General features: G+C 44.8%; 1 long non-coding RNA gene across 1 annotated transcript in view; it reads left to right on the forward strand.

The window, feature by feature from the left end:
• Positions 1-4,683: 4,683 nt before the first annotated feature.
• LOC309653511 overlaps positions 4,684-24,572 on the forward strand; it is a 232,286-nt gene continuing 212,397 nt past the window's right edge. The window contains exon 1 of the long non-coding RNA XR_014259231.1: positions 4,684-4,716. This is a non-coding gene — a long non-coding RNA (uncharacterized lncRNA). The remainder of the gene's footprint in view (positions 4,717-24,572) is intronic.

Here is a 24,572-nt window from a genome sequence, read left to right on the forward strand (position 1 = left end):
GCAGCATGATGAGTGGATTTAGGTAAGACGATTCTAAGTGAAATAAGTCACACAGAAAAGGACACTTCTCATAAGGTGTCACTTATAGAGGGAATGTAAAAACCGTTACACTTGAACTGAATTACAAAACAGAACAGAGTCACACATGCAGAAAACACACTATGGCTGCTTAACGGGAAAGGTGAGGTGGGGTGATACATAAAACAAGAGTTTCAAATTAGCTCAGATACCGTTCCATAAACCCAATATGTAATAGACAAGACCTACTCCTTGCTCAGAGAACTGGACTCAACATGCCCGATTCACCGCACAAGAATATATCTGACTAGTAATAATCTTAAAACCTATGTATTGATATCTCTCTGTTAGTGTGTCAAGTGGGTGTAAAGCGGCATAAACACAGCCGTGAAAAGCAGCTAAACCCCATTATAAAAATAAATTACTTTTAAAAACCCATGAAACAAAGACAGGGAAAGAGAGAGAAATCCTTACACAATTCGTTCAGGGGCTGTGATGCAACCTGGATTGACCATATCTAGACCCACAGCTGGATGAGACATAAGGGTGGACACTCTTGGGGCTGAGAGGTTTGGTGAGGTTGGGTGAGCAAATGCAGACCCTTTAAAGTAATACTGCGTGCTACCCATCGCATGGGTCCCAAATCTCCAGGTTCAAGGGCATCTTCCTACATTGAAAACATGCATGAGAAACCCAGAAGATGGTACACCGTGTGATGGGGAAAGGTTTCTAAAACGCACCTCATTTCTCATCTCCTTGTGCTTGGGTTCGCCATTCCAGCCACTTTACTAGCAATCTCCCTACTTGGAGCATCAGCACCTTTAACCTCCTGTTCCGTACAGGTTGCAATTTGTCCTGAGGATGAACGGGAAGACGGGGAACCAATGAGAGACTAGCTCTTGGTGTTGGGACAGGCACAGGTCACTCTATTTTCCCATCAGGAAGAAGAATTAACCACAGGCTCAGCCTGCCCCCCGGAACCAGAAGAGGGCCTGAAGCCATCCTGCGCTTTTGCGGCCAGCTCCCAAAAATGCGACTTGTAAAATGGAGCTTCAGGGCACTGCAATTCACAAACCTGCAGAGTTATAAATGATAACTCTCGTCCACAAATATATTGAGGGAAGGCAAAGAAGAGGATTTGAAATCAAGGCAGAATTGCAGGAAACAGATTTCAGGAGGTAGATTCGAATCGCCTTTAAAGCACATGAAAAGCGGCAAAACGTTGACAATGATGCCCTTGGCCAAAAAGGGCGTATGCGTTTTTTCCTGAATATATTCAGGAAAAAACGCATACGCCCTTTTTGGCCAACCAAGCATCCTGGAAAGGCAAATCAGCGCTACAAAGAAGTCTCGCTTCCCATCGGACAAAAGGGCCATGCTGAAAAAAGTGTCAAAACCGGAAATGCAGGACAGGCCATGGAGAAATGGGAGCCTTGCTACACTGATGGGCGGGATGTAAATCGCCAACAGCCACTCTGGAGAAGTGTACGGTGTGTCCTGAAACATCTAAAAAACACATCTTAGAGAGCATAGGGCACTTCCACGCATGGGGGGATAAAGTGGGAAAATTGAAAATCAGCAAGACACAAGCACCCCAAAGTTTAGGGCTGCTCTGTTGACAAGGACCTCCACTTCATTCCACCTTAAATATCCCAGGAAAGCGAAAAATGGATCAAAAAGTTGTGGTCCTTATGTACAATGGAATATCACTCAGCCATGAAATCAATGTCATAAGGCTAGTAGCAGCATGATGAGTGGATTTAGGTAAGACGATTCTAAGTGAAATAAGTCACACAGAAAAGGACACTTCTCATAAGGTGTCACTTATAGAGGGAATGTAAAAACCGTTACACTTGAACTGAATTACAAAACAGAACAGAGTCACACATGCAGAAAACACACTATGGCTGCTTAACGGGAAAGGTGAGGTGGGGTGATACATAAAACAAGAGTTTCAAATTAGCTCAGATACCGTTCCATAAACCCAATATGTAATAGACAAGACCTACTCCTTGCTCAGAGAACTGGACTCAACACGCCCGATTCACCGCACAAGAATATATCTGACTAGTAATAATCTTAAAACCTATGTATTGATATCTCTCTGTTAGTGTGTCAAGTGGGTGTAAAGCGGCATAAACACAGCCGTGAAAAGCAGCTAAACCCCATTATAAAAATAAATTACTTTTAAAAACCCATGAAACAAAGACAGGGAAAGAGAGAGAAATTCTTACACAATTCGTTCAGGGGCTGTGATGCAACCTGGATTGACCATATCTAGACCCACAGCTGGATGAGACATAAGGGTGGACACTCTTGGGGCAGAGAGGTTTGGTGAGGTTGGGTGAGCAAACGCAGACCCTTTAAAGTAATACTGCGTGCTACCCATCGCATGGGTCCCAAATCTCCAGGTTCAAGGGCATCTTCCTACATCGAAAACATGCATGAGAAACCCAGAAGATGGTACACCGTGTGATGGGGAAAGGTTTCTAAAACGCACCTCATTTCTCATCTCCTTGTGCTCGGGTTCGCCATTCCAGCCACTTTACTAGCAATCTCCCTACTTGGAGCATCAGCACCTTTAACCTCCTGTTCCGTACAGGTTGCAATTTGTCCTGAGGATGAACGGGAAGACGGGGAACCAATGAGAGACTAGCTCTTGGTGTTGGGACAGGCACAGGTCACTCTATTTTCCCATCAGGAAGAAGAATTAACCACAGGCTCAGCCTGCCCCCCGGAACCAGAACAGGGCCTGAAGCCATCCTGCGCTTTTGCGGCCAGCTCCCAAAAATGCGACTTGTAAAATGGAGCTTCAGGGCACTGCAATTCACAAACCTGCAGAGTTATAAATGATAACTCTCGTCCACAAATATATTGAGGGAAGGCAAAGAAGAGGATTTGAAATCAAGGCAGAATTGCAGGAAACAGATTTCAGGAGGTAGATTCGAATCGCCTTTAAAGCACATGAAAAGCGGCAAAACGTTGACAATGATGCCCTTGGCCAAAAAGGGCGTATGCGTTTTTTCCTGAATATATTCAGGAAAAAACGCATACGCCCTTTTTGGCCAACCAAGCAACCTGGAAAGGCAAATCAGCGCTACAAAGTAGTCTCGCTTCCCATCGGTCAAAAGGGCCATGCTGAAAAAAGTGTCAAAACCAGAAATGCAGGACAGGCCATGGAGAAATGGGACCCTTGCTACACTGATAGGTGGGATGTAAATTGCCAACAGCCACTCTGGAGAAGTGTACGGTGTGTCCTGAAACATCTAAAAAACACAGCTTAGAGAGCATAGGGCACTTCCACGCATGGGGGGATAAAGTGGGAAAATTGAAAATCAGCAAGACACAAGCACCCCAAAGTTTAGGGCTGCTCTGTTGACAAGGACCTCCACTTCATTCCACCTTAAATATCCCAGGAAAGCGAAAAATGGATCAAAAAGTTGTGGTCCTTATGTACAATGGAATAACACTCAGCCATGAAATCAATGTCATAAGGCTAGTAGCAGCATGATGAGTGGATTTAGGTAAGACGATTCTAAGTGAAATAAGTCACACAGAAAAGGACACTTCTCATAAGGTGTCACTTATAGAGGGAATGTAAAAACCGTTACACTTGAACTGAATTACAAAACAGAACAGAGTCACACATGCAGAAAACACACTATGGCTGCTTAACGGGAAAGGTGAGGTGGGGTGATACATAAAACAAGAGTTTCAAATTAGCTCAGATACCGTTCCATAAACCCAATATGTAATAGACAAGACCTACTCCTTGCTCAGAGAACTGGACTCAACACGCCCGATTCACCGCACAAGAATATATCTGACTAGTAATAATCTTAAAACCTATGTATTGATATCTCTCTGTTAGTGTGTCAAGTGGGTGTAAAGCGGCATAAACACAGCCGTGAAAAGCAGCTAAACCCCATTATAAAAATAAATTACTTTTAAAAACCCATGAAACAAAGACAGGGAAAGAGAGAGAAATTCTTACACAATTCGTTCAGGGGCTGTGATGCAACCTGGATTGACCATATCTAGACCCACAGCTGGATGAGACATAAGGGTGGACACTCTTGGGGCTGAGAGGTTTGGTGAGGTTGGGTGAGCAAACGCAGACCCTTTAAAGTAATACTGCGTGCTACCCATCGCATGGGTCCCAAATCTCCAGGTTCAAGGGCATCTTCCTACATCGAAAACATGCATGAGAAACCCAGAAGATGGTACACCGTGTGATGGGGAAAGGTTTCTAAAACGCACCTCATTTCTCATCTCCTTGTGCTCGGGTTCGCCATTCCAGCCACTTTACTAGCAATCTCCCTACTTGGAGCATCAGCACCTTTAACCTCCTGTTCCGTACAGGTTGCAATTTGTCCTGAGGATGAACGGGAAGACGGGGAACCAATGAGAGACTAGCTCTTGGTGTTGGGACAGGCACAGGTCACTCTATTTTCCCATCAGGAAGAAGAATTAACCACAGGCTCAGCCTGCCCCCCGGAACCAGAACAGGGCCTGAAGCCATCCTGCGCTTTTGCGGCCAGCTCCCAAGAAAGCGACTTGTAAAATGGAGCTTCAGGGCACTGCAATTCACAAACCTGCAGAGTTATAAATGATAACTCTCGTCCACAAATATATTGAGGGAAGGCAAAGAAGAGGATTTGAAATCAAGGCAGAATTGCAAGAAACAGATTTCAGGAGGTAGATTCGAATCGCCTTTAAAGCACATGAAAAGCGGCAAAATGTTGACAATGATGCCCTTGGCCAAAAAGGGCGTATGCGTTTTTTCCTGAATATATTCAGGAAAAAACGCATACGCCCTTTTTGGCCAACCAAGCAACCTGGAAAGGCAAATCAGCGCTACAAAGAAGTCTCGCTTCCCATCGGTCAAAAGGGCCATGCTGAAAAAAGTGTCAAAACCAGAAATGCAGGACAGGCCATGGAGAAATGGGAGCATTGCTACACTGATGGGTGGGATGTAAATTGCCAACAGCCACTCTGGAGAAGTGTACGGTGTGTCCTGAAACATCTAAGAAACACAGCTTAGAGAGCATAGGGCACTTCCACGCATGACGGGATAAAGTGGGAAAACTGATAATCAGCAAGACACAAGCACCCGAAAATTTAGGGCTGCTCTGTTGACAAGGACCTCCACTTCATTCCACCTTAAATATCCCAGGAAAGCGAAAAATGGATCAAAAAGTTGTGGTCCTTATGTACAATGGAATAACACTCAGCCATGAAATCAATGTCATAAGGCTAGTAGCAGCATGATGAGTGGATTTAGGTAAGACGATTCTAAGTGAAATAAGTCACACAGAAAAGGACACTTCTCATAAGGTGTCACTTATAGAGGGAATGTAAAAACCGTTACACTTGAACTGAATTACAAAACAGAACAGAGTCACACATGCAGAAAACACACTATGGCTGCTTAACGGGAAAGGTGAGGTGGGGTGATACATAAAACAAGAGTTTCAAATTAGCTCAGATACCGTTCCATAAACCCAATATGTAATACACAAGACCTACTCCTTGCTCAGAGAACTGGACTCAACACGCCCGATTCACCGCACAAGAATATATCTGACTAGTAATAATCTTAAAACCTATGTATTGATATCTCTCTGTTAGTGTGTCAAGTGGGTGTAAAGTGGCATAAACACAGCCGTGAAAAGCAGCTAAACCCCATTATAAAAATAAATTACTTTTAAAAACCCATGAAACAAAGACAGGGAAAGAGAGAGAAATTCTTACACAATTCGTTCAGGGGCTGTGATGCAACCTGGGTTGACCATATCTAGACCCACAGCTGGATGAGACATAAGGGTGGACACTCTTGGGGCTGAGAGGTTTGGTGAGGTTGGGTGAGCAAACGCAGACCCTTTAAAGTAATACTGCGTGCTACCCATCGCATGGGTCCCAAATCTCCAGGTTCAAGGGCATCTTCCTACACCGAAAACATGCATGAGAAACCCAGAAGATGGTACACCGTGTGATGGGGAAAGGTTTCTAAAACGCACCTCATTTCTCATCTCCTTGTGCTCGGGTTCGCCATTCCAGCCACTTTACTAGCAATCTCCCTACTTGGAGCATCAGCACCTTTAACCTCCTGTTCCGTACAGGTTGCAATTTGTCCTGAGGATGAACGGGAAGACGGGGAACCAATGAGAGACTAGCTCTTGGTGTTGGGACAGGCACAGGTCACTCTATTTTCCCATCAGGAAGAAGAATTAACCACAGGCTCAGCCTGCCCCCCGGAACCAGAACAGGGCCTGAAGCCATCCTGCGCTTTTGCGGCCAGCTCCCAAAAAAGCGACTTGTAAAATGGAGCTTCAGGGCACTGCAATTCACAAACCTGCAGAGTTATAAATGATAACTCTCGTCCACAAATATATTGAGGGAAGGCAAAGAAGAGGATTTGAAATCAAGGCAGAATTGCAGGAAACAGATTTCAGGAGGTAGATTCGAATCGCCTTTAAAGCACATGAAAAGCGGCAAAACGTTGACAATGATGCCCTTGGCCAAAAAGGGCGTATGCGTTTTTTCCTGAATATATTCAGGAAAAAACGCATACGCCCTTTTTGGCCAACCAAGCAACCTGGAAAGGCAAATCAGCGCTACAAAGAAGTCTCGCTTCCCATCGGTCAAAAGGGCCATGCTGAAAAAAGTGTCAAAACCAGAAATGCAGGACAGGCCATGGAGAAATGGGAGCCTTGCTACACTGATGGGCGGGATGTAAATTGCCAACAGCCACTCTGGAGAAGTGTACGGTGTGTCCTGAAACATCTAAAAAACACAGCTTAGAGAGCACAGGGCACTTCTACGCATGGGGAGTTAAAGTGGGAAAATTGAAAATCAGCAAGACACAAGCACCCCAAAGTTTAGGGCTGCTCTGTTGACAAGGACCTCCACTTCATTCCACCTTAAATATCCCAGGAAAGCGAAAAATGGATCAAAAAGTTGTGGTCCTTATGTACAATGGAATAACACTCAGCCATGAAATCAATGTCATAAGGCTAGTAGCAGCATGATGAGTGGATTTAGGTAAGACGATTCTAAGTGAAATAAGTCACACAGAAAAGGACACTTCTCATAAGGTGTCACTTATAGAGGGAATGTAAAAACCGTTACACTTGAACTGAATTACAAAACAGAACAGAGTCACACATGCAGAAAACACACTATGGCTGCTTAACGGGAAAGGTGAGGTGGGGTGATACATAAAACAAGAGTTTCAAATTAGCTCAGATACCGTTCCATAAACCCAATATGTAATAGACAAGACCTACTCCTTGCTCAGAGAACTGGACTCAACATGCCCGATTCACCGCACAAGAATATATCTGACTAGTAATAATCTTAAAACCTATGTATTGATATCTCTCTGTTAGTGTGTCAAGTGGGTGTAAAGCGGCATAAACACAGCCGTGAAAAGCAGCTAAACCCCATTATAAAAATAAATTACTTTTAAAAACCCATGAAACAAAGACAGGGAAAGAGAGAGAAATCCTTACACAATTCGTTCAGGGGCTGTGATGCAACCTGGATTGACCATATCTAGACCCACAGCTGGATGAGACATAAGGGTGGACACTCTTGGGGCTGAGAGGTTTGGTGAGGTTGGGTGAGCAAATGCAGACCCTTTAAAGTAATACTGCGTGCTACCCATCGCATGGGTCCCAAATCTCCAGGTTCAAGGGCATCTTCCTACATTGAAAACATGCATGAGAAACCCAGAAGATGGTACACCGTGTGATGGGGAAAGGTTTCTAAAACGCACCTCATTTCTCATCTCCTTGTGCTTGGGTTCGCCATTCCAGCCACTTTACTAGCAATCTCCCTACTTGGAGCATCAGCACCTTTAACCTCCTGTTCCGTACAGGTTGCAATTTGTCCTGAGGATGAACGGGAAGACGGGGAACCAATGAGAGACTAGCTCTTGGTGTTGGGACAGGCACAGGTCACTCTATTTTCCCATCAGGAAGAAGAATTAACCACAGGCTCAGCCTGCCCCCCGGAACCAGAAGAGGGCCTGAAGCCATCCTGCGCTTTTGCGGCCAGCTCCCAAAAATGCGACTTGTAAAATGGAGCTTCAGGGCACTGCAATTCACAAACCTGCAGAGTTATAAATGATAACTCTCGTCCACAAATATATTGAGGGAAGGCAAAGAAGAGGATTTGAAATCAAGGCAGAATTGCAGGAAACAGATTTCAGGAGGTAGATTCGAATCGCCTTTAAAGCACATGAAAAGCGGCAAAACGTTGACAATGATGCCCTTGGCCAAAAAGGGCGTATGCGTTTTTTCCTGAATATATTCAGGAAAAAACGCATACGCCCTTTTTGGCCAACCAAGCATCCTGGAAAGGCAAATCAGCGCTACAAAGAAGTCTCGCTTCCCATCGGACAAAAGGGCCATGCTGAAAAAAGTGTCAAAACCGGAAATGCAGGACAGGCCATGGAGAAATGGGAGCCTTGCTACACTGATGGGCGGGATGTAAATCGCCAACAGCCACTCTGGAGAAGTGTACGGTGTGTCCTGAAACATCTAAAAAACACATCTTAGAGAGCATAGGGCACTTCCACGCATGGGGGGATAAAGTGGGAAAATTGAAAATCAGCAAGACACAAGCACCCCAAAGTTTAGGGCTGCTCTGTTGACAAGGACCTCCACTTCATTCCACCTTAAATATCCCAGGAAAGCGAAAAATGGATCAAAAAGTTGTGGTCCTTATGTACAATGGAATATCACTCAGCCATGAAATCAATGTCATAAGGCTAGTAGCAGCATGATGAGTGGATTTAGGTAAGACGATTCTAAGTGAAATAAGTCACACAGAAAAGGACACTTCTCATAAGGTGTCACTTATAGAGGGAATGTAAAAACCGTTACACTTGAACTGAATTACAAAACAGAACAGAGTCACACATGCAGAAAACACACTATGGCTGCTTAACGGGAAAGGTGAGGTGGGGTGATACATAAAACAAGAGTTTCAAATTAGCTCAGATACCGTTCCATAAACCCAATATGTAATAGACAAGACCTACTCCTTGCTCAGAGAACTGGACTCAACACGCCCGATTCACCGCACAAGAATATATCTGACTAGTAATAATCTTAAAACCTATGTATTGATATCTCTCTGTTAGTGTGTCAAGTGGGTGTAAAGCGGCATAAACACAGCCGTGAAAAGCAGCTAAACCCCATTATAAAAATAAATTACTTTTAAAAACCCATGAAACAAAGACAGGGAAAGAGAGAGAAATTCTTACACAATTCGTTCAGGGGCTGTGATGCAACCTGGATTGACCATATCTAGACCCACAGCTGGATGAGACATAAGGGTGGACACTCTTGGGGCAGAGAGGTTTGGTGAGGTTGGGTGAGCAAACGCAGACCCTTTAAAGTAATACTGCGTGCTACCCATCGCATGGGTCCCAAATCTCCAGGTTCAAGGGCATCTTCCTACATCGAAAACATGCATGAGAAACCCAGAAGATGGTACACCGTGTGATGGGGAAAGGTTTCTAAAACGCACCTCATTTCTCATCTCCTTGTGCTCGGGTTCGCCATTCCAGCCACTTTACTAGCAATCTCCCTACTTGGAGCATCAGCACCTTTAACCTCCTGTTCCGTACAGGTTGCAATTTGTCCTGAGGATGAACGGGAAGACGGGGAACCAATGAGAGACTAGCTCTTGGTGTTGGGACAGGCACAGGTCACTCTATTTTCCCATCAGGAAGAAGAATTAACCACAGGCTCAGCCTGCCCCCCGGAACCAGAACAGGGCCTGAAGCCATCCTGCGCTTTTGCGGCCAGCTCCCAAAAATGCGACTTGTAAAATGGAGCTTCAGGGCACTGCAATTCACAAACCTGCAGAGTTATAAATGATAACTCTCGTCCACAAATATATTGAGGGAAGGCAAAGAAGAGGATTTGAAATCAAGGCAGAATTGAAGGTAACAGATTTCAGGAGGTAGATTCGATTCGCCTTTAAAGCACATGAAAAGCGGCAAAACGTTGACAATGATGCCCTTGGCCAAAAAGGGCGTATGCGTTTTTTCCTGAATATATTCAGGAAAAAACGCATACGCCCTTTTTGGCCAACCAAGCAACCTGGAAAGGCAAATCAGCGCTACAAAGAAGTCTCGCTTCCCATCGGTCAAAAGGGCCATGCTGAAAAAAGTGTCAAAACCAGAAATGCAGGACAGGCCATGGAGAAATGGGAGCCTTGCTACACTGATGGGCGAGATGTAAATTGCCAACAGCCACTCTGGAGAAGTGTACGGTGTGTCCTGAAACATCTAAAAAACACAGCTTAGAGAGCACAGGGCACTTCCACGCATGGGGAGATAAAGTGGGAAAATTGAAAATCAGCAAGACACAAGCACCCCAAAGTTTAGGGCTGCTCTGTTGACAAGGACCTCCACTTCATTCCACCTTAAATATCCCAGGAAAGCGAAAAATGGATCAAAAAGTTGTGGTCCTTATGTACAATGGAATAACACTCAGCCATGAAATCAATGTCATAAGGCTAGTAGCAGCATGATGAGTGGATTTAGGTAAGACGATTCTAAGTGAAATAAGTCACACAGAAAAGGACACTTCTCATAAGGTGTCACTTATAGAGGGAATGTAAAAACCGTTACACTTGAACTGAATTACAAAACAGAACAGAGTCACACATGCAGAAAACACACTATGGCTGCTTAACGGGAAAGGTGAGGTGGGGCGATACATAAAACAAGAGCTTCAAATTAGCTCAGATACCGTTCCATAAACCCAATATGTAATAGACAAGACCTACTCCTTGCTCAGAGAACTGGACTCAACACGCCCGATTCACCGCACAAGAATATATCTGACTAGTAATAATCTTAAAACCTATGTATTGATATCTCTCTGTTAGTGTGTCAAGTGGGTGTAAAGCGGCATAAACACAGCCGTGAAAAGCAGCTAAACCCCATTATAAAAATAAATTACTTTTAAAAACCCATGAAACAAAGACAGGGAAAGAGAGAGAAATTCTTACACAATTCGTTCAGGGGCTGTGATGCAACCTGGATTGACCATATCTAGACCCACAGCTGGATGAGACAGAAGGGTGGACACTCTTGGGGCTGAGAGGTTTGGTGAGGTTGGGTGAGCAAACGCAGACCCTTTAAAGTAATACTGCGTGCTACCCATCGCATGGGTCCCAAATCTCCAGGTTCAAAGGCATCTTCCTACATCGAAAACATGCATGAGAAACCCAGAAGATGGTACACCGTGTGATGGGGAAAGGTTTCTAAAACGCACCTCATTTCTCATCTCCTTGTGCTCGGGTTCGCCATTCCAGCCACTTTACTAGCAATCTCCCTACTTGGAGCATCAGCACCTTTAACCTCCTGTTCCGTACAGGTTGCAATTTGTCCTGAGGATGAACGGGAAGACGGGGAACCAATGAGAGACTAGCTCTTGGTGTTGGGACAGGCACAGGTCACTCTATTTTCCCATCAGGAAGAAGAATTAACCACAGGCTCAGCCTGCCCCCCGGAACCAGAACAGGGCCTGAAGCCATCCTGCGCTTTTGCGGCCAGCTCCCAAAAATGCGACTTGTAAAATGGAGCTTCAGGGCACTGCAATTCACAAACCTGCAGAGTTATAAATGATAACTCTCGTCCACAAATATATTGAGGGAAGGCAAAGAAGAGGATTTGAAATCAAGGCAGAATTGCAGGTAACAGATTTCAGGAGGTAGATTCGAATCGCCTTTAAAGCACATGAAAAGCGGCAAAACGTTGACAATGATGCCCTTGGCCAAAAAGGGCTTATGCGTTTTTTCCTGAATGTATTCAGGAAAAAACGCATACGCCCTTTTTGGCCAACCAAGCATCCTGGAAAGGCAAATCAGCGCTACAAAGAAGTCTCGCTTCCCATCGGACAAAAGGGCCATGCTGAAAAAAGTGTCAAAACCGGAAATGCAGGACAGGCCATGGAGAAATGGGAGCCTTGCTACACTGATGGGCGGGATGTAAATCGCCAACAGCCACTCTGGAGAAGTGTACGGTGTGTCCTGAAACATCTAAAAAACACAGCTTAGAGAGCATAGGGCACTTCCACGCATGGGGGGATAAAGTGGGAAAATTGAAAATCAGCAAGACACAAGCACCCCAAAGTTTAGGGCTGCTCTGTTGACAAGGACCTCCACTTCATTCCACCTTAAATATCCCAGGAAAGCGAAAAATGGATCAAAAAGTTGTGGTCCTTATGTACAATGGAATATCACTCAGCCATGAAATCAATGTCATAAGGCTAGTAGCAGCATGATGAGTGGATTTAGGTAAGACGATTCTAAGTGAAATAAGTCACACAGAAAAGGACACTTCTCATAAGGTGTCACTTATAGAGGGAATGTAAAAACCGTTACACTTGAACTGAATTACAAAACAGAACAGAGTCACACATGCAGAAAACACACTATGGCTGCTTAACGGGAAAGGTGAGGTGGGGTGATACATAAAACAAGAGTTTCAAATTAGCTCAGATACCGTTCCATAAACCCAATATGTAATAGACAAGACCTACTCCTTGCTCAGAGAACTGGACTCAACACGCCCGATTCACCGCACAAGAATATATCTGACTAGTAATAATCTTAAAACCTATGTATTGATATCTCTCTGTTAGTGTGTCAAGTGGGTGTAAAGCGGCATAAACACAGCCGTGAAAAGCAGCTAAACCCCATTATAAAAATAAATTACTTTTAAAAACCCATGAAACAAAGACAGGGAAAGAGAGAGAAATTCTTACACAATTCGTTCAGGGGCTGTGATGCAACCTGGATTGACCATATCTAGACCCACAGCTGGATGAGACAGAAGGGTGGACACTCTTGGGGCTGAGAGGTTTGGTGAGGTTGGGTGAGCAAACGCAGACCCTTTAAAGTAATACTGCGTGCTACCCATCGCATGGGTCCCAAATCTCCAGGTTCAAGGGCATCTTCCTACATCGAAAACATGCATGAGAAACCCAGAAGATGGTACACCGTGTGATGGGGAAAGGTTTCTAAAACGCACCGCATTTCTCATCTCCTTGTGCTCGGGTTCGCCATTCCAGCCACTTTACTAGCAATCTCCCTACTTGGAGCATCAGCACCTTTAACCTCCTGTTCCGTACAGGTTGCAATTTGTCCTGAGGATGAACGGGAAGACGGGGAACCAATGAGAGACTAGCTCTTGGTGTTGGGACAGGCACAGGTCACTCTATTTTCCCATCAGGAAGAAGAATTAACCACAGGCTCAGCCTGCCCCCCGGAACCAGAACAGGGCCTGAAGCCATCCTGCGCTTTTGCGGCCAGCTCCCAAAAATGCGACTTGTAAAATGGAGCTTCAGGGCACTGCAATTCACAAACCTGCAGAGTTATAAATGATAACTCTCGTCCACAAATATATTGAGGGAAGGCAAAGAAGAGGATTTGAAATCAAGGCAGAATTGCAGGTAACAGATTTCAGGAGGTAGATTCGAATCGCCTTTAAAGCACATGAAAAGCGGCAAAACGTTGACAATGATGCCCTTGGCCAAAAAGGGCGTATGCGTTTTTTCCTGAATGTATTCAGGAAAAAACGCATACGCACTTTTTGGCCAACCAAGCATCCTGGAAAGGCAAATCAGCGCTACAAAGAAGTCTCGCTTCCCATCGGACAAAAGGGCCATGCTGAAAAAAGTGTCAAAACCGGAAATGCAGGACAGGCCATGGAGAAATGGGAGCCTTGCTACACTGATGGGCGGGATGTAAATCGCCAACAGCCACTCTGGAGAAGTGTACGGTGTGTCCTGAAACATCTAAAAAACACAGCTTAGAGAGCATAGGGCACTTCCACGCATGGGGGGATAAAGTGGGAAAATTGAAAATCAGCAAGACACAAGCACCCCAAAGTTTAGGGCTGCTCTGTTGACAAGGACCTCCACTTCATTCCACCTTAAATATCCCAGGAAAGCGAAAAATGGATCAAAAAGTTGTGGTCCTTATGTACAATGGAATATCACTCAGCCATGAAATCAATGTCATAAGGCTAGTAGCAGCATGATGAGTGGATTTAGGTAAGACGATTCTAAGTGAAATAAGTCACACAGAAAAGGACACTTCTCATAAGGTGTCACTTATAGAGGGAATGTAAAAACCGTTACACTTGAACTGAATTACAAAACAGAACAGAGTCACACATGCAGAAAACACACTATGGCTGCTTAACGGGAAAGGTGAGGTGGGGTGATACATAAAACAAGAGCTTCAAATTAGCTCAGATACCGTTCCATAAACCCAATATGTAATAGACAAGACCTACTCCTTGCTCAGAGAACTGGACTCAACACGCCCGATTCACCGCACAAGAATATATCTGACTAGTAATAATCTTAAAACCTATGTATTGATATCTCTCTGTTAGTGTGTCAAGTGGGTGTAAAGCGGCATAAACACAGCCGTGAAAAGCAGCTAAACCCCATTATAAAAATAAATTACTTTTAAAAACCCATGAAACAAAGACAGGGAAAGAGAGAGAAATTCTTACACAATTCGTTCAGGGGCTGTGATGCAACCTGGATTGACCATATCTAGACCCACAGCTGGATGAGACAGAAGGGTGGACACTCTTGGGGCTGAGAGGTTTGGTGAGGTTGGGTGAGCAAACGCAGACCCTTTAAAGTAATACTGCGTGCTACCCATCGCATGGGTCCCAAATCTCCAGGTTCAAAGGCATCTTCCTACATCGAAAACATGCATGAGAAACCCAGAAGATGGTACACCGTGTGATGGGGAAAGGTTTCTAAAACGCACCTCATTTCTCATCTCCTTGTGCTCGGGTTCGCCATTCCAGCCACTTTACTAGCAATCTCCCTACTTGGAGCATCAGCACCTTTAACCTCCTGTTCCGTACAGGTTGCAATTTGTCCTGAGGATGAACGGGAAGACGGGGAACCAATGAGAGACTAGCTCTTGGTGTTGGGACAGGCACAGGTCACTCTATTTTCCCATCAGGAAGAAGAATTAACCACAGCCTCAGCCTGCCCCCCGGAACCAGAACAGGGCCTGAAGCCATCCTGCGCTTTTGCGGCCAGCTCCCAAAAATGCGACTTGTAAAATGGAGCTTCAGGGCACTGCAATTCACAAACCTGCAGAGTTATAAATGATAACTCTCGTCCACAAATATATTGAGGGAAGGCAAAGAAGAGGATTTGAAATCAAGGCAGAATTGCAGGTAACAGATTTCAGGAGGTAGATTCGAATCGCCTTTAAAGCACATGAAAAGCGGCAAAACGTTGACAATGATGCCCTTGGCCAAAAAGGGCGTATGCGTTTTTTCCTGAATATATTCAGGAAAAAACGCATACGCCCTTTTTGGCCAACCAAGCATCCTGGAAAGGCAAATCAGCGCTACAAAGAAGTCTCGCTTCCCATCGGACAAAAGGGCCATGGTGAAAAAAGTGTCAAAACCGGAAATGCAGGACAGGCCATGGAGAAATGGGAGCCTTGCTACACTGATGGGCGGGATGTAAATCGCCAACAGCCACTCTGGAGAAGTGTACGGTGTGTCCTGAAACATCTAAAAAACACAGCTTAGAGAGCATAGGGCACTTCCACGCATGGGGGGATAAAGTGGGAAAATTGAAAATCAGCAAGACACAAGCACCCCAAAGTTTAGGGCTGCTCTGTTGACAAGGACCTCCACTTCATTCCACCTTAAATATCCCAGGAAAGCGAAAAATGGATCAAAAACTTGTGGTCCTTATGTACAATGGAATATCACTCAGCCATGAAATCAATGTCATAAGGCTAGTAGCAGCATGATGAGTGGATTTAGGTAAGACGATTCTAAGTGAAATAAGTCACACAGAAAAGGACACTTCTCATAAGGTGTCACTTATAGAGGGAATGTAAAAACCGTTACACTTGAACTGAATTACAAAACAGAACAGAGTCACACATGCAGAAAACACACTATGGCTGCTTAACGGGAAAGGTGAGGTGGGGTGATACATAAAACAAGAGTTTCAAATTAGCTCAGATACCGTTCCATAAACCCAATATGTAATAGACAAGACCTACTCCTTGCTCAGAGAACTGGACTCAACACGCCCGATTCACCGCACAAGAATATATCTGACTAGTAATAATCTTAAAACCTATGTATTGATATCTCTCTGTTAGTGTGTCAAGTGGGTGTAAAGCGGCATAAACACAGCCGTGAAAAGCAGCTAAACCCCATTATAAAAATAAATTACTTTTAAAAACCCATGAAACAAAGACAGGGAAAGAGAGAGAAATTCTTACACAATTCGTTCAGGGGCTGTGATGCAACCTGGATTGACCATATCTAGACCCACAGCTGGATGAGACATAAGGGTGGACACTCTTGGGGCTGAGAGGTTTGGTGAGGTTGGGTGAGCAAACGCAGACCCTTTAAAGTAATACTGCGTGCTACCCATCGCATGGGTCCCAAATCTCCAGGTTCAAAGGCATCTTCCTACATCGAAAACATGCATGAGAAACCCAGAAGATGGTACACCGTGTGATGGGGAAAGGTTTCTAAAACGCACCTCATTTCTCATCTCCTTGTGCTCGGGTTCGCCATTCCAGCCACTTTACTAGCAATCTCCCTTCTTGGAGCATCAGCACCTTTAACCTCCTGTTCCGTACAGGTTGCAATTTGTCCTGAGGATGAACGGGAAGACGGGGAACCAATGAGAGACTAGCTCTTGGTGTTGGGACAGGCACAGGTCACTCTATTTTCCCATCAGGAAGAAGAATTAACCACAGGCTCAGCCTGCCCCCCGGAACCAGAACAGGGCCTGAAGCCATCCTGCGCTTTTGCGGCCAGCTCCCAAAAATGCGACTTGTAAAATGGAGCTTCAGGGCACTGCAATTCACAAACCTGCAGAGTTATAAATGATAACTCTCGTCCACAAATATATTGAGGGAAGGCAAAGAAGAGGATTTGAAATCAAGGCAGAATTGCAGGTAACAGATTTCAGGAGGTAGATTCGAATCGCCTTTAAAGCACATGAAAAGCGGCAAAACGTTGACAATGATGCCCTTGGCCAAAAAGGGCGTATGCGTTTTTTCCTGAATATATTCAGGAAAAAACGCATACGCCCTTTTTAGCCAACCAAGCATCCTGGAAAGGCAAATCAGCGCTACAAAGAAGTCTCGCTTCCCATCGGACAAAAGGGCCATGCTGAAAAAAGTGTCAAAACCGGAAATGCAGGACAGGCCATGGAGAAATGGGAGCCTTGCTACACTGATGGGCGGGATGTAAATCGCCAACAGCCACTCTGGAGAAGTGTACGGTGTGTCCTGAAATATCTAAAAAACACAGCTTAGAGAGCATAGGGCACTTCCACGCATGGGGGGATAAAGTGGGAAAATTGAAAATCAGCAAGACACAAGCACCCCAAAGTTTAGGGCTGCTCTGTTGACAAGGACCTCCACTTCATTCCACCTTAAATATCCCAGGAAAGCGAAAAATGGATCAAAAAGTTGTGGTCCTTATGTACAATGGAATATCACTCAGCCATGAAATCAATGTCATAAGGCTAGTAGCAGCATGATGAGTGGATTTAGGTAAGACGATTCTAAGTGAAATAAGTCACACAGAAAAGGACACTTCTCATAAGGTGTCACTTATAGAGGGAATGTAAAAACCGTTACACTTGAACTGAATTACAAAACAGAACAGAGTCACACATGCAGAAAACACACTATGGCTGCTTAACGGGAAAGGTGAGGTGGGGTGATACATAAAACAAGAGTTTCAAATTAGCTCAGATACCGTTCCATAAACCCAATATGTAATAGACAAGACCTACTCCTTGCTCAGAGAACTGGACTCAACACGCCCGATTCACCGCACAAGAATATATCTGACTAGTAATAATCTTAAAACCTATGTATTGATATCTCTCTGTTAGTGTGTCAAGTGGGTGTAAAGCGGCATAAACACAGCCGTGAAAAGCAGCTAAACCCCATTATAAAAATAAATTACTTTTCAAAACCCATGAAACAAAGACAGGGAAAGAGAGAGAAATTCTTACACAATTCGTTCAGGGGCTGTGATGCAACCTGGATTGACCATATCTAGACCCACAGCTGGATGAGACATAAGGGTGAACACTCTTGGGGCTGAGAGGTTTGGTGAGGTTGGGTGAGCAAACGCAGACACTTTAAAGTAATACTGCGTGCTACCATCGCATGGGTCCCAAATCTCCAGGTTCAAGGGCATCTTCCTACATCGAAAACATGCATGAGAAACCCAGAAGATGGTACACCGTGTGATGGGGAAAGGTTTCTAAAACGCACCTCATTTCTCATCTCCTTGTGCTCGGGTTCGCCATTCCAGCCACTTTACTAGCAATCTCCCTACTTGGAGCATCAGCACCTTTAACCTCCTGTTCCGTACAGGTTGCAATTTGTCCTGAGGATGAACGGGAAGACGGGGAACCAATGAGAGACTAGCTCTTGGTGTTGGGACAGGCACAGGTCACTCTATTTTCCCATCAGGAAGAAAAATTAACCACAGGCTCAGCCTGCCCCCCGGAACCAGAACAGGGCCTGAAGCCATCCTGCGCTTTTGCGGCCAGCTCCCAAAAATGCGACTTGTAAAATGGAGCTTCAGGGCACTGCAATTCACAAACCTGCAGAGTTATAAATGATAACTCTCGTCCACAAATATATTGAGGGAAGGCAAAGAAGAGGATTTGAAATCAAGGCAGAATTGCAGGTAACAGATTTCAGGAGGTAGATTCGAATCGCCTTTAAAGCACATGAAAAGCGGCAAAACGTTGACAATGATGCCCTTGGCCAAAAAGGGCGTATGCGTTTTTTCCTGAATATATTCAGGAAAAAACGCATACGCCCTTTTTGGCCAACCAAGCATCCTGGAAAGGCAAATCAGCGCTACAAAGAAGTCTCGCTTCCCATCGGACAAAAGGGCCATGCTGAAAAAAGTGTCAAAACCGGAAATGCAGGACAGGCCATGGAGAAATGGGAGCCTTGCTACACTGATGGGCGGGATGTAAATCGCCAACAGCCACTCTGGAGAATTGTACGGTGTGTCCTGAAACATCTAAAAAACACAGCTTAGAGAGCATAGGGCACTTCCACGCATGGGGGGATAAAGTGGGAAAATTGAAAATCAGCAAGACACAAGCACCCCAAAGTTTAGGGCTGCTCTGTTGACAAGGACCTCCACTTCATTCCACCTTAAATATCCCAGGAAAGCGAAAAATGGATCAAAAAGTTGTGGTCCTTATGTACAATGGAATATCACTCAGCCATGAAATCAATGTCATAAGGCTAGTAGCAGCATGATGAGTGGATTTAGGTAAGACGATTCTAAGTGAAATAAGTCACACAGAAAAGGACACTTCTCATAAGGTGTCACTTATAGAGGGAATGTAAAAACCGTTACACTTGAATTGAATTACAAAACAGAACAGAGTCACACATGCAGAAAACACACTATGGCTGCTTAACGGGAAAGGTGAGGTGGGGTGATACATAAAACAAGAGTTTCAAATTAGCTCAGATACCGTTCCATAAACCCAATATGTAATAGACAAGACCTACTCCTTGCTCAGAGAACTGGACTCAACACGCCCGATTCACCGCACAAGAATATATCTGAGTAGTAATAATCTTAAAACCTATGTATTGATATCTCTCTGTTAGTGTGTCAAGTGGGTGTAAAGCGGCATAAACACAGCCGTGAAAAGCAGCTAAACCCCATTATAAAAATAAATTACTTTTAAAAACCCATGAAACAAAGACAGGGAAAGAGAGAGAAATTCTTACACAATTCGTTCAGGGGCTGTGATGCAACCTGGATTGACCATATCTAGACCCACAGCTGGATGAGACATAAGGGTGGACACTCTTGGGGCTGAGAGGTTTGGTGAGGTTGGGTGAGCAAACGCAGACCCTTTAAAGTAATACTGCGTGTTACCCATCGCATGGGTCCCAAATCTCCAGGTTCAAGGGCATCTTCCTACACCGAAAACATGCATGAGAAACCCAGAAAATGGTACACCGTGTGATGGGGAAAGGTTTCTAAAACGCACCTCATTTCTCATCTCCTTGTGCTCGGGTTCGCCATTCCAGCCACTTTACTAGCAATCTCCCTTCTTGGAGCATCAGCACCTTTAACCTCCTGTTCCGTACAGGTTGCAATTTGTCCTGAGGATGAACGGGAAGACGGGGAACCAATGAGAGACTAGCTCTTGGTGTTGGGACAGGCACAGGTCACTCTATTTTCCCATCAGGAAGAAGAATTATTCACAGGCTCAGCCTGCCCCCCGGAACCAGAACAGGGCCTGAAGCCATCCTGCGCTTTTGCGGCCAGCTCCCAAAAAAGCGACTTGTAAAATGGAGCTTCAGGGCACTGCAATTCACAAACCTGCAGAGTTATAAATGATAACTCTCGTCCACAAATATATTGAGGGAAGGCAAAGAAGAGGATTTGAAATCAAGGCAGAATTGCAGGTAAAAGATTTCAGGAGGTAGATTCGAATCGCCTTTAAAGCACATGAAAAGCGGCAAAACGTTGACAATGATGCCCTTGGCCAAAAAGGGCGTATGCGTTTTTTCCTGAATATATTCAGGAAAAAACGCATACGCCCTTTTTGGCCAACCAAGCATCCTGGAAAGGCAAATCAGCGCTACAAAGAAGTCTCGCTTCCCATCGGACAAAAGGGCCATGCTGAAAAAAGTGTCAAAACCGGAAATGCAGGACAGGCCATGGAGAAATGGGAGCCTTGCTACACTGATGGGCGGGATGTAAATCGCCAACAGCCACTCTGGAGAAGTGTACGGTGTGTCCTGAAACATCTAAAAAACACAGCTTAGAGAGCATAGGGCACTTCCACGCATGGGGGGATAAAGTGGGAAAATTGAAAATCAGCAAGACACAAGCACCCCAAAGTTTAGGGCTGCTCTGTTGACAAGGACCTCCACTTCATTCCACCTTAAATATCCCAGGAAAGCGAAAAATGGATCAAAAAGTTGTGGTCCTTATGTACAATGGAATATCACTCAGCCATGAAATCAATGTCATAAGGCTAGTAGCAGCATGATGAGTGGATTTAGGTAAGACGATTCTAAGTGAAATAAGTCACACAGAAAAGGACACTTCTCATAAGGTGTCACTTATAGAGGGAATGTAAAAACCGTTACACTTGAACTGAATTACAAAACAGAACAGAGTCACACATGCAGAAAACACACTATGGCTGCTTAACGGGAAAGGTGAGGTGGGGTGATACATAAAACAAGAGTTTCAAATTAGCTCAGATACCGTTCCATAAACCCAATATGTAATAGACAAGACCTACTCCTTGCTCAGAGAACTGGACTCAACACGCCTGATTCACCGCACAAGAATATATCTGACTAGTAATAATCTTAAAACCTATGTATTGATATCTCTCTGTTAGTGTGTCAAGTGGGTGTAAAGCGGCATAAACACAGCCGTGAAAAGCAGCTAAACCCCATTATAAAAATAAATTACTTTTCAAAACCCATGAAACAAAGACAGGGAAAGAGAGAGAAATTCTTACACAATTCGTTCAGGGGCTGTGATGCAACCTGGATTGACCATATCTAGACCCACAGCTGGATGAGACATAAGGGTGAACACTCTTGGGGCTGAGAGGTTTGGTGAGGTTGGGTGAGCAAACGCAGACCCTTTAAAGTAATACTGCGTGCTACCATCGCATGGGTCCCAAATCTCCAGGTTCAAGGGCATCTTCCTACATCGAAAACATGCATGAGAAACCCAGAAGATGGTACACCGTGTGATGGGGAAAGGTTTCTAAAACGCACCTCATTTCTCATCTCCTTGTGCTCGGGTTCGCCATTCCAGCCACTTTACTAGCAATCTCCCTACTTGGAGCATCAGCACCTTTAACCTCCTGTTCCGTACAGGTTGCAATTTGTCCTGAGGATGAACGGGAAGACGGGGAACCAATGAGAGACTAGCTCTTGGTGTTGGGACAGGCACAGGTCACTCTATTTTCCCATCAGGAAGAAAAATTAACCACAGGCTCAGCCTGCCCCCCGGAACCAGAACAGGGCCTGAAGCCATCCTGCGCTTTTGCGGCCAGCTCCCAAAAATGCGACTTGTAAAATGGAGCTTCAGGGCACTGCAATTCACAAACCTGCAGAGTTATAAATGATAACTCTCGTCCACAAATATATTGAGGGAAGGCAAAGAAGAGGATTTGAAATCAAGGCAGAATTGCAGGTAACAGATTTCAGGAGGTAGATTCGAATCGCCTTTAAAGCACATGAAAAGCGGCAAAACGTTGACAATGATGCCCTTGGCCAAAAAGGGCGTATGCGTTTTTTCCTGAATATATTCAGGAAAAAACGCATACGCCCTTTTTGGCCAACCAAGCATCCTGGAAAGGCAAATCAGCGCTACAAAGAAGTCTCGCTTCCCATCGGACAAAAGGGCCATGCTGAAAAAAGTGTCAAAACCGGAAATGCAGGACAGGCCATGGAGAAATGGGAGCCTTGCTACACTGATGGGCGGGATGTAAATCGCCAACAGCCACTCTGGAGAATTGTACGGTGTGTCCTGAAACATCTAAAAAACACAGCTTAGAGAGCATAGGGCACTTCCACGCATGGGGGGATAAAGTGGGAAAATTGAAAATCAGCAAGACACAAGCACCCCAAAGTTTAGGGCTGCTCTGTTGACAAGGACCTCCACTTCATTCCACCTTAAATATCCCAGGAAAGCGAAAAATGGATCAAAAAGTTGTGGTCCTTATGTACAATGGAATATCACTCAGCCATGAAATCAATGTCATAAGGCTAGTAGCAGCATGATGAGTGGATTTAGGTAAGACGATTCTAAGTGAAATAAGTCACACAGAAAAGGACACTTCTCATAAGGTGTCACTTATAGAGGGAATGTAAAAACCGTTACACTTGAACTGAATTACAAAACAGAACAGAGTCACACATGCAGAAAACACACTATGGCTGCTTAACGGGAAAGGTGAGGTGGGGTGATACATAAAACAAGAGTTTCAAATTAGCTCAGATACCGTTCCATAAACCCAATATGTAATAGACAAGACCTACTCCTTGCTCAGAGAACTGTACTCAACACGCCCGATTCACCGCACAAGAATATATCTGAGTAGTAATAATCTTAAAACCTATGTATTGATATCTCTCTGTTAGTGTGTCAAGTGGGTGTAAAGCGGCATAAACACAGCCGTGAAAAGCAGCTAAACCCCATTATAAAAATAAATTACTTTTAAAAACCCATGAAACAAAGACAGGGAAAGAGAGAGAAATTCTTACACAATTCGTTCAGGGGCTGTGATGCAACCTGGATTGACCATATCTAGACCCACAGCTGGATGAGACATAAGGGTGGACACTCTTGGGGCTGAGAGGTTTGGTGAGGTTGGGTGAGCAAACGCAGACCCTTTAAAGTAATACTGCGTGTTACCCATCGCATGGGTCCCAAATCTCCAGGTTCAAGGGCATCTTCCTACACCGAAAACATGCATGAGAAACCCAGAAAATGGTACACCGTGTGATGGGGAAAGGTTTCTAAAACGCACCTCATTTCTCATCTCCTTGTGCTCGGGTTCGCCATTCCAGCCACTTTACTAGCAATCTCCCTTCTTGGAGCATCAGCACCTTTAACCTCCTGTTCCGTACAGGTTGCAATTTGTCCTGAGGATGAACGGGAAGACGGGGAACCAATGAGAGACTAGCTCTTGGTGTTGGGACAGGCACAGGTCACTCTATTTTCCCATCAGGAAGAAGAATTATCCACAGGCTCAGCCTGCCCCCCGGAACCAGAACAGGGCCTGAAGCCATCCTGCGCTTTTGCGGCCAGCTCCCAAAAAAGCGACTTGTAAAATGGAGCTTCAGGGCACTGCAATTCACAAACCTGCAGAGTTATAAATGATAACTCTCGTCCACAAATATATTGAGGGAAGGCAAAGAAGAGGATTTGAAATCAAGGCAGAATTGCAGGTAAAAGATTTCAGGAGGTAGATTCGAATCGCCTTTAAAGCACATGAAAAGCGGCAAAACGTTGACAATGATGCCCTTGGCCAAAAAGGGCGTATGCGTTTTTTCCTGAATATATTCAGGAAAAAACGCATACGCCCTTTTTGGCCAACCAAGCATCCTGGAAAGGCAAATCAGCGCTACAAAGAAGTCTCGCTTCCCATCGGACAAAAGGGCCATGCTGAAAAAAGTGTCAAAACCGGAAATGCAGGACAGGCCATGGAGAAATGGGAGCCTTGCTACACTGATGGGCGGGATGTAAATCGCCAACAGCCACTCTGGAGAAGTGTACGGTGTGTCCTGAAACATCTAAAAAACACAGCTTAGAGAGCATAGGGCACTTCCACGCATGGGGGGATAAAGTGGGAAAATTGAAAATCAGCAAGACACAAGCACCCCAAAGTTTAGGGCTGCTCTGTTGACAAGGACCTCCACTTCATTCCACCTTAAATATCCCAGGAAAGCGAAAAATGGATAAA

Source organism: Balaenoptera physalus (assembly GCF_965194825.1).
Source record: "Balaenoptera physalus genome assembly, contig: HAP1_SCAFFOLD_445, whole genome shotgun sequence".
Lineage (NCBI taxonomy): Eukaryota > Metazoa > Chordata > Mammalia > Artiodactyla > Balaenopteridae > Balaenoptera > Balaenoptera physalus.